Source organism: Protopterus annectens, chromosome 15.part0, assembly GCF_019279795.1.
Source record: "Protopterus annectens isolate FY-2018-M chromosome 15.part0, PAN1.0, whole genome shotgun sequence".
NCBI classification, from domain to species: Eukaryota; Metazoa; Chordata; order Ceratodontiformes; family Protopteridae; genus Protopterus; species Protopterus annectens.
Genome location: NC_056749.1, coordinates 332,707,501 through 332,725,043, shown reverse-complemented (window position 1 = coordinate 332,725,043; position 17,543 = coordinate 332,707,501).

Here is a 17,543-nt window from a genome sequence, read left to right as displayed (position 1 = left end):
GGTATTTTTCCACAAATTCCATGAAAACATGTTTGTTGGTCAAAAAAACAAGTATTGCCCATGTTTTCATGTACTTGTGACCGCAGAGATGATTATACTAAAAAGCAGTAGATTACCATATCCTGTTTTCTCGTATCCTTCCATCTGCACTAGTCATTATAGAATCCTGGTCATCATTTGCCCCATGTATGGTCAGCCTATCAGCTCCAAGTGCTTTTCAGGAGTGTAAAAGCTGTAGCCTGCTTCCCAAAACTGATTACTGCTACCTCACAATAATTCAGTACATGAGATGTTTAAAGATTCAATGAACTCACTCTCTTTACACATCAGTTCACTCATCCACAACTTTTCTCATACAACCTTCAATTAATTCCAACTTCTTGAGCTTAACATATTTATGCTATCACTTATCTATTTCTTTCAGAATTCTTTCCCTTACTTAATTCCTTTCATTGGTGTACATATTTTCAGTATAAAAATATTTGTAGTCTTCAATCGTAGTGTAGTAGATCATTCATTATGTAGGATAAATACTCAGAATGGTTAGTGGCCTCCTACAATCTATTCTCTACCAAACACCCACTTATTGTAACAGTATAATCCAGCAGCCTCAGTTTTACTGAAGTGTTGTGGCACCATATGGATCATTTTCTTACTGTAAATTACTTTATAACCTACTTCTTATATTACTCTTTATCTTGTTTTTCTTTGTATATACTTTGTAAACCACAGATAGATCTTGCAAATGGTCCATTTGGATCAGTACTCTACCCCAGTCAACAAAACCTAAACAAATAAATAAATAAACTTGGAGTCCACCATGTCACCCCAAATATCTGGCAAAGTTGGTAAGCATAACACACAGCACTTTCCTTAAACCAGCTTACTATAGTTCTTAAGGGAACACTGGCTAAGCCTCCTAGGTTAAAGACCAAATCGCCTCGGCCATTAGTTCACATGCCAGTGAATCTACCTTCACCCTGCATACCCACAGTCAATACAGGTACCACTAAGAGCCGTAAGAGTGCAAACACCAACCTCTTAAGGCCAAATAAGACTGCATCTACCCATGGTAAGTGTTTTAGTAATAGGGGACTTCATTGTCAGACATACAGACACAAGCATCACCATGCTGGATAAGACAATGGTGATAGCCTTTTTACTGGAGACATGCTCTGGGATTAAAAATGGCACTTAGAACCCCCTATCCAGGTAAATATGAGTATGACTTGACAATTGCCATCATGGGGGTGAATGACCACAGGCGCTCTACTCAGAAGAAATGTAGAATTATACAACTAAGTTTGCTATGGATGTGTTTGAGGAAGGAAATACATCAGCCTTAAGTGTTATTTTGCTATCACTCAGAACATTTCAAATATTCAAACTCAAGATTATGTGGCTTTAATAATTGGCTATTTAGCTGCTGTTATTCTAGGAATATCCAGCGTGTGTCAGCTTGGGGCAAGGTAGCTGTCAAGTCTGCCTTCTTTGTCTCAGATATTCTGCACCTCTATTAACCAAGACTTACACTTTCTGGCTAAACCTTAACTACCCCCATAGTTCATTTTTTTAGACATAGCCCACCTGCTGGCTTTTCAGCCTTGTTTATTCAAATAGTGAACTCATCAACTTGAGACTCTACTGCAGCTTGATTTTTATTCATATGATTATTTACAGAGGCGTGGTTTTAAAACAATCCCTCTGTTTCTAGATTTAGTGCCCATCATGTCTTTATCCTTGTTGGCAATTGTGCCAGGGTGGTTTTATATCAGTACCTGCCATGTATATCATTACCTCACAGCATGTATCTTAGGATATTGAATTTGAACCATCAGTACCTGCCATGTATATCATTACCTCACAGCAAGTATCTTAGGATATTGAATTTGAACCATCAGTACCTGCCATGTATATCATTACCTCACAGCAAGTATCTTAGGATATTGAATTTGAACCATCAGTACCTGCCATGTATATCATTACCTCACAACAAGTATCATAGGATATTGAATTTGAACCATCAGTACCTGCCATGGATATCATTACCTCACAAGTATCTTATGATATTGAATTTGAACCATCAGTACCTGCCATGGATATCATTACCTCACAACAAGTATCTTAGGATATTGAATTTGAACCATCAGTACCTGCCATGGATATCATTACCTCACAACAACTATCTTAGGATATTGAATTTGAACTATCAGTACCTGCCATGGATATCATTACCTCACAACAAATATCTTAGGATATTGAATTTGAACTCCTACATGTGTGTCTCATCATTCTAAGGATAATAGCCATTTTTAACAGCATAAATGGAATCTGCATTAAATAAAGCCCTTTCTACTGGGGGACATAAACTCCAATCAATAAACTGGTTGACATATATGGTCAGTGGTTCTCATGGCCATTGTTTCCTTGACATTACAAATGCAGAGTTACACATCCTATTGGATTCTCAGTACCTTTCATCTTATCCACATAAATATGATCACTTCGGGTCTGCATTACGGGATCGAACGTTAAGGTGATCGAACACCTAAATGTCGATCCGTAAATGTCTAACCCTTAAAACCGCGAACGGCCATTTACGTGAATTTTTTCCCCTGGGAAAAGTTCACTTGGCCGTAGGAAACAAAACACACCTTTAAACAGTAATCAAGTGGGGAGCTTCACCCCCCCCATACCCACTGACATCAGGGGCTGTGCCCCTCACACCCCCCCAACTAAATTTACCAACTCCAAGATCACTCTACATTGGGGAAAAAGGGCAAATTACCAATGACAGCCAGGCAAAGTTTTTCCCAGGGGAAAAAATTCCCATAAATGGCTGTTCACGATTGTCAGACTTCGACATTTACGGGTCGACATTTAGATGTTCCATCACCTGAATGTTCGATCACATAATATAGACCGGATCACTTCTTGTATGCTATACCTCAGTGACATTTTCTTTTAAAACTGATGGTACTTCCCCTGTAAATACCTTTGAGTTTATGGAGCTTCTCAAAAGCAACCATTCTTCGGTTACTTGACTTGAATAAATTCTACCTATAATCCACTTCCAATTGATTCCATTGCCTAATAATTGGTATAAAGGCCAAAGTTTTTAAAAGATTTTGGCTTGGTATAATGGTTAAGGTCTTTGACATACAGAAACAAGGGAAATAGTTTGATTATCACCTTTGGGAAGGAAATTTGTTGGGCTGAAAATGACATAAGAAATTTAGCCCATTAATTAGCTATCAGTCTTACCAAAAGTGCAATGTTATAATGCCTTCCACACATTTAGACCAGCTACTACACAGACAGGGACTAAAAATGTAGGTGTCTTGATTTAGATCAAAAATAAATATACCTCAAGGCTGTTCAAATCGGACAATGCACTTGAGTTGGTCCATGTTCAAATTGCCATAGGTAAAATTCAATACCACTTCCTTGCAAGCTATATGTCCCCCTCTTTGAACCAGGAAATGTATACCATGTATTTAAACTCATCAGAAACACAAACCATCTAATCCAATACCATATTCATGAGTGATATAAATATAAAAGTACTAACTGCTGCCCAAAGTCCACACCCAGAAAACAAAATATAATCAAGTAAAAACAACAAGGTAGGACAACCAGGGCTCTAAAATCCAGTTTTATTCACGAATAAATAGTGCTTAGAGCCCTGGTGGTCCTCCCTTGTTTTTACTTAATATCCATGGGTGACTAACTATCATAGTATTAACTGGGAATCCTATATGACACCAAACATACAGGCACAACGATTCCTGCATTTTGTAAACACAAACTTCCTCAACCAGTCAACACACCAACCAGGAGTGCGACCATCCTGGATCTGGTCCTCACTAATATGGGAGAGTACAGCACACTGGCTAGTGTAATGTGTTCCCTGGTAAGGTACGTTTGAAATAAAAATAAAACCTGGACCCCCAACTAACCCTGGAATACATTCAGGAACTACTCTAAGGCTAACTTCCTGTTATTAAGTGATAACCTGGCAAAATGTCAAGCCCCCATAAACCCTGAGAATTCTGCTGCCTATGCAGAACTGTTAACATAAACCCAATACAAGCATGTTAATAGCTGCATACAGGCATCTGTACTCGCAAGGAAAAAGTACAGAACTACTCAAAGAACAAGCCACCCTGGTTGAATCACAAAATCAACAGGCCGTATAACAGAAAGAAGAGAATCATGGCAAAAATTGGGAGATGCAGCACCCAGCAGGATAAAAGCACTCTCATCAAATTAAGCAAACAACTCAGAGGACAAATAGAGTCCACCAAAGCCAAATTTGAGGTAAATTTGTCTCAGGCCAAGGACAACCACAAAGCATTCTTCAGCTATGTCCGCAACCTCAAAGGCAATACATAATTGTGTGAAGAGTTCATTGTAAATGGAGCCACCTATAGTGAGCCAGAAGATGTGGAAAACCTACTGGCTGAAAAATTCAGCTCCAACTTTACCTCTCACACCAATCAACTTTCCCTTAGGAAATACCATCAAATATTACTCCCCATGCTATCACTAGGGAACAGGTCCTTAATGCTCTCTCTAAGGCCAAGAACACTGCATCAATGGACTTAGACAACATCCCAAGATGCTTTCTAAATAGCACTAAACATGACCCATCAGGTCCTCTGAAATTGCTATTTAACTGCAGCCTTCAAACAGGCTTCATGCTTCATGAATAGAGAATAGCAACAGTCATCCCATTGCACAAAGGTGGGCTATCTACAGACCCTGGAAACTATTGACCCACAAGTCTCACTAGCCTCATATGCAAAGTCATGGAAATAATCAAAATTAAATGATCAGTAATGATACAGAAAAACTCTTGACACTGGACCCAACCCAGATTGATGTCATGCCTACTCAACCTGGTAGACTTCTTTGAAAAGGTCAGCAAAGCAATGGATCAGGGCAAAATGTTTCACACTGCCTTCCCTGACCTGGCCAACGTGTTTGACACAATACCCCACTCAAGAATTGTTGACAAACTGAAGAGATTAGGTACAAATCCATATGTCACCCAGTGGATAGCCAACTGGCTCACAGACAGGACCCAGTTAGTTAGAATTGGGGATTCTGCCTCTAGAAAGAGGCCAATCACAAGTGGAGTCCCACAGGGATTGGTCCTTCAACCTCTCTTTTTTCACATTTACTTGTTTGAAGTCAAGGCCAATATCAGTAATCTCTGGCTGAGGACATTTGCAGATGATTGCAAATTAAGAGCTGTCATTGAATCCCATACAGACACAAATGTTCTCCAGGAGGGTCTGACACAGACAACCAAGTGGTGTCAGTACCATGGACTAAAATTAAATGCCAATAAATGCATAATAGTATCCTTTGGGAAGTCATCCACCCCTGGTAACTATCATATTGACAACACACCCCTTAGAGTTGACCCAGTAGTTAGGGACTTAGGGGCACACTGACAGTAATCTAGCCTTTGACCATCATGTGTCTACAGTTGTGAGGAAATTATTCTATGTTGCACAACTTATAAACAAAGGTATGGCATCTAGGTCCAAGGAAGTCATAATTCCACTGTATTTGGCATTCATCAGACCTATCATTGAGTACAGTGCCCCCTTTGGTAAGTACCTAACCAGGCATTTCCAATAACTGGAATTTCCACAGCATTTTCTCTCTAAAAGAATACAGGGCATAAGCAAATATCCTGTGCAGACCACCTCAAGGCCCTACCACTGTATTATGTCTCCTACAGTCTGTTGAGGGGAGATCTATGTCTGGCATACAGGGCATTGTCAGCACCCAGGCTGATAGACCTCCAACATATACACAAAACAAACAGCACAAGAATTACCCATTCCAAACACTTAAACCTTGCCTGTGATAAAAATAGGACCTGCTGGAGATGCAGGTATGCACCCCAGAGACTACCCATTTTCCTAAACAGGATCACCATCCATGTGAAGCAGAGTTCCTCCCTAACCCAATTCATGTGCAACTTGGACAACTGGATGGGGAACAGGAAATTTATCCTTGGTTTGGCACCCATTCCTCTAATGGACACAGGTCTGTATTATAACATTGAAGTCTTACAACTTCAAATGTTATAACAAACCCAGTAGGGCAAACCACCAGAAAACCGAACAGAATAGCAAATTTATTCCCAGGAAAAAATTTGCTGTTCTGACAAACACACACAACACAAGCACACCAAAATAAATAATACACACACACACACACACACACACACACACACACACACACACACACACACACACACACACACACACACACACACACACACACACACACACACACACACACAAAACACAAGCACATCAAAATAAATAATACACACACACACACACACTTCACAAAACCCTACACTAAACCATACATAGACCACTAGCTATCTACTTACCTTAACCTAACCCTAACCCTAAGGTCGGTCACTATCACACACTCACCTTACCTGCTCCCTAACCCAAACTCAACTACCCCACCCTAACCCTCATGTCCACACAATCGCACACTTACCTTAACCCGGTCCGTAACCTTCGCTCCACAGTCGAGGAAATAGCAAAGCTGCAGAAATGGCCCACTGAATACTTTCCCTAGAAAGGTATTCGGCGTTCTGCAGCTTCGCTATTTCCAGCATTCGATCTACTGGGTTCGATATTATAACATTCAAAGTTGTAAGGCTTTGATGTTATAATATAGACCCAATGGACACAGGCAACCTGTAAATGTTTCATCGCCCAGGCCCCTGCTTATAAAAGTTTCATCTCCCAAGCTTCTGCTTACACTTATCAAGGGTACCAGAACTTGTCAGAAATTTGGGATGCAGGATTATGCTTTAAAAGGCCCCTGTAGTTGTTAGCTTAGTAAACACCTATGAACTTATGATAAAGCAGTACCTATATACAACAGATGTGAGATCTTTAAAAATAACTCCCTATGGTAGAATGGGCATAAAAAAATCTATATAATGAGAAATACATTAGTTCATGGTTATAAGAATCATCATTTTTCTCACACTTAAGTAAACTAGTAAAGAGCTTAAGGAAACCATTACAACGTATAGGAATGATTATTAACAAAATTAGACACTAAAACCAAAAGTAAATAAAGCTTACTTTAACTGTGTCAGGAAGATAAGAACCAATGCCCAACAATGTTTGGAGCTAGTCCACAATAACACCACCTACTCTGACCCAAATGAAATAGTAAATATCTTCACTGAGAAACTGACTGCAAATTTTACTCCTCCCACAGTAAAATCTAGTCCACAGCCGCACCTAGCACCTTGTAAGTACTGTGGAATAAGTCCTGTATGCATTCTCAAAAATGAAGAAAATCTTACCCATTTGGCTCAAATAACATACCAGGTTGACTGATTACCAAAACTGGATATGGTCTGTCTTAACCCCCTTCCTAACCTCTTTAATCTAAGCATTTCCACTGGCAACATTCCTGAAACCTAGACAACAGACTCTGATAACTACAGACCCATCATCGCCCTAGCATCATATATAAAGCAATGGAAATGATCATCTCATATTTCTTTAATCTAGACATTGAAATGTGTTAAATTGAAGTTTCTCATCAATTTAGCTTTGGCAAAGGAAGGTCCCGCCTCTTTACCTTCATTAATATTTTGCAAAGTTTAGTGAAACAATGGATAGGGGTTATACTGTAATGCAGCAGCTCTGGCCCTGCCCAAGGCCTTTGACAATATTGTTCACGCAGGCATTTCTGAAGACTTGTAAATCAAATGCCAGTGATGAAAAATAGCATCAACGGGACAGCCACGGCTATAAATATGAAGTCAAAAAACAGTCGACTATATGAAAACACTTAGGAGCTAGAGTGCATCTGAAAAAACAAGAAAATGCACTCTAGCTCCTAAGTGTTTTCATATAGTCGACTGTTTTTTGACTTCATATTTATAGCCGTGGCTGTCCCATTGATGCTATTTTTCATCATTGGCATTTTCTTATTATTTATTACAGCGTCCACGGGACTTTTACTCTCTTGGAGTTACTTGTACATATACATTTACTTGTAAATCAAAATTTAAATCTTTACATTGTAATGTTGATAGCCAAATGGTTGTCTCATTAAACTTAAATGGTTAGATTTGTAGGTGGTACTAGTGAATTTGAAAAAAAAAAGTTACTAGTGATATAAAACAGTGATCAATTTTGGCCCACTCCTTTTTGGCATCCATTTTTCAGATGTTCAGCCAAACACGCCTAGCTTCTACTCTAGTGAGATTCATTGTTATTCATTCTTACAACTCACAATTGCTCCAACAAGGGTAAGGCCATGTTTAAAACTAGTGCATGGATAATGATCTCAATATAAATCTGAATGAAAAAAAAACACACATGTATGGTTATTATGCTAAACATGTCATATAGATGAAACACTCCTCCAAACAAACACTGTCAAAAGGGATCTAGGAACCCTTGCTAATTACTCTTTACACAGGAACATAAAAACTTACTCAGCAAGCTACAACTGGGACCATAATGTGTCTACCCTAGAAATCTCAATTAAGCGAATGATCATTTAAGCAAATGTTTTCCCAGGGAAAAGGACGTGGTTGGCAGTCATCACGAATTTCCCTTTTTCACCACCATAGTGGGATCTCGGAGTTGGTATATTTACTTGGGGGGGGGGGGGTTGGGGGATGAAGCTTCCCACTTTGCAGAGTTTTAAATTTTGTTTTGCTTGTTATGGTTGGAGGGCAGGCAACTGTTTTTTTTTCCCCTAGGAACATTTTTGCTTATCCCTTCACTTAATTGAGCTTTTGCTTAAATCAGTTTGACAAATAGTGATTCGTTCAATTAAATGATATAGAACGGGTCTATAGTATATCATCAAACATTTAAAAAAGTGAACGATGAATAATAGACCCCATGTAAGTGAAAGCTTACAATCTCAAAAGCTCAGAACAGTGATCACACCTCACACTACCCGATGTGGGGGGCTGTGCCCCCCACACCCCCCCTACTTAAATATACCAACTCCCAGATCATACTACTGTGCCAAAAATGGCAAAGTAATAGAAACTGCCAAGTGAATTCTTTCCCAGGGAAAGAATTCGCTTAAAGGCCACTTTGCTATTTTGCCTTTTCGCTGATTTAAGTTTGACCAAGACGCATTCGATAGAATGAGTCTTCAGTCATCTAATAGGATTCCCTATATACCTACCTAGCCATATGCACCTTTAAGCAGACAGTTTTAAAAGTTCTTGCCTCTCTTTCAAACACTTATTAGTGCCCATATTCCCAAATTTAGCAGGACTTTAAATGATAATCCTGGTGTAACTTTGTGTTCCTATCCATCCGGTCATCAAGACTGGCCTTAAAGGTAGCAAAAAGAGCAATTTGATTTACCTTTAGTGGTATCTTATTCCATAGGGTAAGAATAAGTTGAGTTAGTAACCTCTCTCTCCATTGAGTATTGTTTACTTGTTGAAATAGATGTAGGTCTTTTGTTTGGGTATTTGTAGAGCCACTGGTTTTGTGAATAGATAAAAGGTCAAATGGCTCAAAATTGTGAGAGAGAGGTCATTTCATAGCAGCCGATAGAATAATAGGTAAAAGGAGAGTGGTGTTTCTGTACTGGGGTAGTTACAGGATTAAAGACAGTTATTTTATTTTTTGTTAGACGTGAGAAAGATGCTTGGATTTGTACATATACCAAAGATTAGTATTCTCAATGATGGGTCTGATAAGGGAAGAGTACAGAGGTAGGATGACTTCTTTGATTCTTGAACATATTCCAGTGGAAATTATGTTTTCCTGCTCTTGTCTCTGAAGAATTCTTGAATATTCTTCTTATTGAACATATCAAAGCATATAATAAAGCCATACAACAACTTGAGGTCACTACGATCAGCCAACAAACTACTGGTCCAAACCTACAAAGCTAATAACTCAGCTGGTGAATCCCTGCTTGCCAACATTGTTGGCAAAACCTGGAATTCACTGCCAAACTATATAACCCTTCAATCCTCCATAGGTCTCTTCAAAAAAGCCTCAAACAGTATTTCAAAAGGGTCTATATTAGATTCTTGAAAACAGACAATGTCGAGTCTGACATTATCGACACGAGAATAGCAATCGCTGAGAATCTCTAAAGCGTAAATGAAAATCTCCATAAGGGGAGATTTCCATTTACTGCAATGTAGTGTGGTCTTGGAGTTGGTATATTTAAGTAGCAGGGGTGTGGGGGGTGCAGGGGGGCTTGTCCCTGCTTAAAATCGTTAGGGTACTTTTTTCTTTTTTGGGGGGGGGGGGCTTTTTATATGGTCGATGTTTGAAGATACCAACCATATGGTGTTCGATGTTTTCAGCCATCGATCTTATAATATAGACCCTTCAAAGTGAACTGGCTTTGTCCATGTACCAACCCTGATTAAGTTATAAAATGAAATCATATCTGAATAATATCTTAACATTTAATACTCAGCTATGTTCTGTACCAGTCTGATGATTTTTGCTTTAATTGTGTCAGACTAATGTTCTCAATAGGAACTCACAATTTACATACTGTACCATTGTACATAACTCCTTATCTTATATTTTCTATGTATCTATCTTGTTGTGTAATCTTTGTAATATTGTCTACTGGAGCTTTTCTCCCCGGGCCTCCACTGAAAATGGACATATATCCAGCCGGACTATTCCGGTAAACAAATGTAAAATAAATAAATGACCAAACTAATAAACAAATATAGACGAAAAGCCACCAGCTAGACGATAAATATTGTTTAATAACAAACAAAACTTGTACAGCTAAAACGTACTTCGAACAAACTTGCGACAAACTTAAAACGCCAAATAGAAACACTTAAAAAACAAGAATAGAATTCAATGTGAGCACTTTCGTTTAAATATTTTAAACTTCCTCAGACAAAAAACATCTATTACATCACTTCCTTTTATAACCTTCACAGAAAATTGCGCCAAAATCAAATTCAAATTGGAGCATGCTCAGTAGCTAAAAAATGGGAAATAGAATTTCTAAATACAATTCAAGGAATGCTTAAACAACAGCAATTGAATACTAAAAAGACAATAATAATACATTATATTATATAAAAATTTAAAAACTAATAATTTAGATCATTCTTTTTATATAAATCATGAAATCACAACTTATAACAAGTTACGACAAGTCATTATGAATAAATCTGGTGACTTTAAAGTTTATAATTTTACTCAAATGATTTTAATCAGGAAGTTGCGAATTTACTGTCAAAAGGCTTTTCATTTGTTCCTTCTAATACATTTGATGTTACTTCAACTATCATTGATATGAAATTGTTTTTAAGAAAGATTAACTTTTCATTTATGTTTCAGGATTCAATGTATAATGCATCACATAAATTTAATATATCAAGTATATATAATTGCCCCTTGCATCCTAAACTTTTAATGTACGAAAAAATGTGCGAAAGTCAGTTAAGGAATTTAGATAGAATTAATAAAAAAACAAATTATCCCTCAAATGTAAGTAAAGATGAATTAGAAATTTTAAAATGTTTACAGAAAGGGAATATAAGAGTTATGAAACCAGATAAAGGGGGAGGGGCAGTGATTATGGATGTAGATTTTTATAATAACAAAATGGAGTTGATCCTAAATACGGACACTTATGAAAAGGTATCCTTAAATGAGTTGAATTGTGCTTATAGAAAGATTTTTTTACAGATTAATGATATGTTTTTAGATAAACGAATAGATATTAATTTATTTAATTATCTTAATATTCTAACACCCAGGATTCCGGTGTTTTTTGGTAATCCAAAAATGCATAAAAATATAGAAGATCCCCCCATGCGGCCTCTGGTGGATGGGAGAGATTCCATCACGTCAGCATGTGCTAAGTATGTTGATTATGAATTAAAAAAAGTTATGATGAAAGAAGAATATATCTGTAAGGATTCCTGGACATTCTTAGAGCACATGAATCATATATCGTTTGATGTCAAAGATGTTTAGGTAACAATAGACATATGCGATCTATATACAGTTATTCCCCATGATATTGGGCTTCAATGGATTAGTGAAGTTTTGTTTAAGTCTTCTGTTCAACAGGACTTAAATAATCTTATAATTGAATTAATTGAATTAGTATTATAGAATAATTATTTAAAATTTAATAATCAATATTATATCCAAAAGAAAGGGGTCGCTATTGGATCATCATGTGGTGGAACTTATGCAAATTTAGTTATGATGTCCTGGGAACAGACATTTATTTTTAATAGTAAATATAATAATTATATTAAATCATATCATCGGTTTCAGGATGATATATGTTTAGTCTGGAGAGAGAATATAGATATTTTAAATGAATTTTTAAGTTATATCAATGAAACCACAAACTTTTTTCAAATTTACGTGGAATACTAATTTGGATAAAATTAATTATTTAGACATTAATTTGATGAAAGATTATGAGGCAAAAGTGTATATTTCCTTGATTTATAGGAAAAAAACATATTCTAATGGCTTCATTATACTAGTGCACACCCTGAGCACCAAAAAAGATCTGTAATTAAAGGTCAATTGGTGAGAGCTGCGCGAATTATTACAAGATATTCAGATTTATTAAATGAATGTGAATATTTAAGGAGAATGTTTATTAATAAGGAATATCCAATGTGGTTAATAAACAAACTAATTTTAGAAGTTATTGAAAAAAGAGAAAATGGTCATTTTAAACCAATTTTGCAAGGTAAAAGTGAAGTTGTCACTGATGCTGCAAGTAATGGAGATTTAAGTAGGTTTGACGATAGCGAGACTACCATAAGTTTAGATACATCTAGTAAAAATAAGAATACTAGAGTAGCAGAATTTTCAAAAGCCTTCGTTATCACTTTTTCACAAGATTATCAAATATTAAAAGAAGTCTTTCATAATAACTGGGAAACTGTATTTGGAGATGCCCAATATAAATACCATATAGGTCAATCTCCAAAAATAGTTTATAGGAAAGGGAAATGTTTTAAAGATTTATTAAAATCTAATAATAATATAGGAATGTGTAAAAAAGTGAAGAGTGGAAACTATAGATGTGGAGCATGTAAATGGTGCTTTAAAATTCAAGGAGGAGATAGTTTCACTATACGTGATAAGAAGTATTATATTAAAAAGAAGTTTAACTGTAAATCTAAAGCAGTTGTTTACCTTGCAAGTTGTAATTCTTGTTTCTCCTTTTACGTAGGAAAAACTGAGAGAACATTCACTCAGAGAATTTATGAGCATGAATATGCCATAAAAAATAAAAAATTAAACAATGCGCTAGCAAAACATATAAATGAATGTAATAATCATAATTTTAATTATATGGTAATAGATCAAGTGGAAATAGAAGAAAGAACCCCGTGGAACTTAATTTTAGAAGAAAGAGAACTTACCTGGCAAATTAAATTACAAGCTGATTGTATGCCAGGCTTAAATGAAAGAAGTTCTGTAGGGCCAATTTTAAAATTAAAAGCATTGACTCGTAATAAAATTCAAGATTAATTTAATATTTGATTTTAAGTATTTTAATAATTTTGAGCGTATATGGAGGAAGCTATGTAATAATAATATATGTTATATGATAATTTACTATATGGAATATATTAGTTGTGACATTTTATTGTTTAATATTTAATATTTAATAATTTATAAATGTTAAGGGTTGGAGAAGTTGTGATTTCATGATTTATATAAAAAGAATTATCTAAATTATTAGTTTTTAAATTTTTATATAATATAATGTATTATTATTGTCTTTTTAGTATTCAATTGCTGTTGTTTAAGCATTCCTTGAATTGTATTTAGAAATTCTATTTCCCATTTTTTAGCTACTGAGCATGCTCCAATTTGAATTTGGCGCAATTTTCTGTGAAGGTTATAAAAGGAAGTGATGTAATAGATGTTTTTTGTCTGAGGAAGTTTAAAATATTTAAACGAAAGCGCTCACATTGAATTCTATTCTTGTTTTTTAAGTGTTTCTATTTAGCATTTTAAGTTTGTCGCAAGTTTGTTCGAAGTACGTTTTAGCTGTACAAGTTTTGTTTGTTATTAAACAATATTTATCGTCTAGCTGGTGGCTTTTCGTCTATATTTGTAAAATAAATAAAATAATAAATGATACAATCAGACAGAAAAGTACAGTTTTGTACCTACCATAAATGTAGATGTTCGAAGATCCACATTGCTGCAGTCCTAACACTTGGGTAGTCCGCTGTCCCAGTCGGCCCGAATACCAAAGTATAAGGCTGACGTCGGTCAAGGCGCATCTGTCTGACATCAGGACGTCAGGGTACAAATGCGCATGACCGACGTCATATCCTCAGTCTTTTCTTGCCCCAGATGTCAGAAGACCCTAAAAAGATAAGGCCAAAACCAAAAAACACCAAACACTCCTGTACCTAATGTATATACAATATATACAAATTTACAAAAATAGAACCCCACCTACACAACCACCCCTAAACACAGAGGGGAAGGAGAGAGGGTAAATTGGACTGCAGCAATGTGGATCTTCGAACATCTACATTTATGGTAGGTACAAAACTGTACTATGTTCTTCATCCCACATTGCTGCAGTCCTAACACTTGGGTAGAATCCCAAAGCAGAGGTAAGGGAGGATGGCTAAACTATAATGAAGCAGGAGCTGCCAAAATGCCCTGCAACACAGCAGTGGCAAAACCAGCCCTGGATTTAGAATAGAGAGGAAGGTGGTAATGCTTGGAGAAAGTATGCACTGAACTCCAAGTAGCTGCCTCCAAAATATCCTTAGTTGCCACCCCCCTTAGAAATGCTGTTGAAGTGGCAGTAGCCCTAGTGGAATGAGGCCTAATCCCAGCTGGAATCTCCTTGCCATGATGGGAATAACAGAATGCAATGCAAAACCCAATCCACTTAGATATAGTTTGTTTGGACACAGGCTTGCCCTGAGAACTCAAAGCAAAAGAAACAAACAACTGCTGAGACTGCCTAAAATCCCTAGTAATGCTTAAATAATAACGCAACTGCCTGTGTACATCTAAAGTGTGCAAAATCTTTTCCCCCCTATTTTGGGGATCTGCATAAAAAGTAGGCAAATGAATAGTTTGGTTTAAAGCCACACTAGAAACCACCTTAGGCATAAAGGAAGGATTAGTACGTAATGATACCCTATCCTTATGGAAAATCAAAAAAGGCTCAACCGCCATAAGGGCCTGCAATTCAGAAACCCTTCTTGCAGAAGTAATGGCCAACAAAAGCAGTCTTCCATGACAAGTATTTCAATTCAGCAGTAGCCGAGGCTCAAAAGGTTGTAGAGTAAGTTTCTCCAACACAAAATTGAGATCCCAAGCAGAAGTAGGAGCTCTACGTGGGGTCTTATATTCTTTGCCCCTCTAAGAAATTGCTTGAACAAAGGATGAGAAAACAATGGTGGGTCACAATCATAGTGAGCTGAAATTGCTGCAGCATGAATCTTAATGGAAGAGAAAGACAAACCTTTGTCCAATAACTCAGTAAGATATTGAAGAGCCACACTCAAATTAGGTTCAGAAACATCCAAATCCTTTGCTGCACTCCAAAATAAAAATCTCTTCCATTTTTCTGCATACACTTTACGTGTACTAGGTCTTCTGGCTTCCATAATCACATTCAAAACTTGTTGAGGAAGTTGAGACCTGCTGTGGTTCAAAACAGAATATGCCAGGCTGTTAGATGAAGAGAGTGAAGCTTGACATTGAGTAGATGACCGTCCCTCTGAGACAAAAGGTGTGGAATTAAAGGTAAAGGCCATGGAGGCTTCCTTACCAGATTCCTCAGTAATGGGTACCAGTGTTGCCGAGGCCAATCTGGAGCTATCAAAATCATCCTTGGCTTGTCTTGTCTGACCTTTAGGAGTACCTTTGGGAGGAGAGGCAGAGGTGGAAAGGCATACACATGAAGATTTTCCCAACTGAACGAAAGAGCATCCACTTTCCAAGCTGTGTGATGAAACCTTTTCGTGCAAAACTTTGGCAGCTGGTGGTTTAGTGGAGAAGCGAACAGATCTATGTCTGGAGTTCCCCATGACACTGTCAATTTTCGAAATACATGAAGATCCAGTTTCCACTCGTGGGGATCCATGATTTGCCTGCTTAACACATCTGCTAAGGAGTTCTGTGCTCCTGGCAGAAACCGTGCCTGAAGATTTAGCTGCAGGCTGAGCGCAGTCTCCCACAAAATCATTGCTTGCCTGCATAGAGGATAAGAATGTGTTCCCCCTTGCTTGTTGATGTACCACATGACAGTTGTGTTGTCTGTTAGAATCAACACCTGCCCTGGAAGAAGTAACTCCTTGAAAGCCATTAATGCAAACTGGACTGCTAACATCTCCTTCATGTTGATATGTAGATGCTGTAGTCTGGCAGGCCACTTGTCTTGTATCCACTTTCCATTCAGATGAGCTCCCCAAGCTATGTCTGAGGCATCTGTCGTTAGAATCTGACTCGCCTCTGGCCGGGTCACAGAGAGTCCCTTGTTTAGGTGACATTCCTGAGCCCACCACAAAATTCCTTTTGAATGCAAGGTATTATTGGAATGACAGTGTCCAAATCCTGGCAGTGCTGTGTCCATACATTTTTAGATACCATTGCAGCTTCCTCATATGCAGTTTGGCATTGGGAAGCACCAGAATACAAGATGCCATGAACCCTAAGGCTTGAAGGACTGTCCTTGCAGTCAGCCCGGACTGAAGAGATAGTTGATGAAAGTAAAGGAAAGATTCTTTTGTTTGTCCGGGGTTAAAAGGCCATCTGGGCTGCTGTATTCAGTCTCACACCCAGAAAGCACATGTCTTGAGAGGGTACTAGACTGGACTTTATTTCGTTCACAGAATACCCCAGGCATCTTAGCACTGCTATCACATATTCCAGATGCTGAAGAAGCTCGTCCTTTTCTTGAGCCAGAATCAGGCAGTCGTCCAAGTAAGGATAGATTTGTATTCCTTTTAGCCTGAAGAAAGCTATGACTGGAGCCAGAACTTTTGTGAATACTCTGGGTGCAGTAGATAAGCCAAAGGGCAATGCAGAGAACTGATAATGGGAATTCCCAACTCGGAAACGCAGATACTTCCTGCAACTGAGTCTGATAGGCACATGAAGGTAAGCCTCCTTGAGATCTAAAGTTACCATCCAGTGATCTTTGCCCAGCAGAGGTAAAAGCTGTTGTAACATTAACATTTTGAACTTGGGAATGTCCAGATAAGTGTTGAGGATAGACAAATCCAAAATTGGTCTCCACGTGTTCCCCTTTTTTGGTACTAGGAACAGGCGAGAATAAAATCCTAAGCCCCTTTCTGGCACAGGAACCGGCTGAATGGCCCCTATCTGGAGTAACAGAGAAATTTGCTTGTGAGCCTCTTTTCTTTGTATAGGAGGAATGTCTGGCATGCCTTTGAAAGGAGGCAAGGTATGGAAATAAAACCTGTAACCGTGGTGAACGATATCCAATACCCATCTGTCTTGGGTAATAACACTCCAATTTTC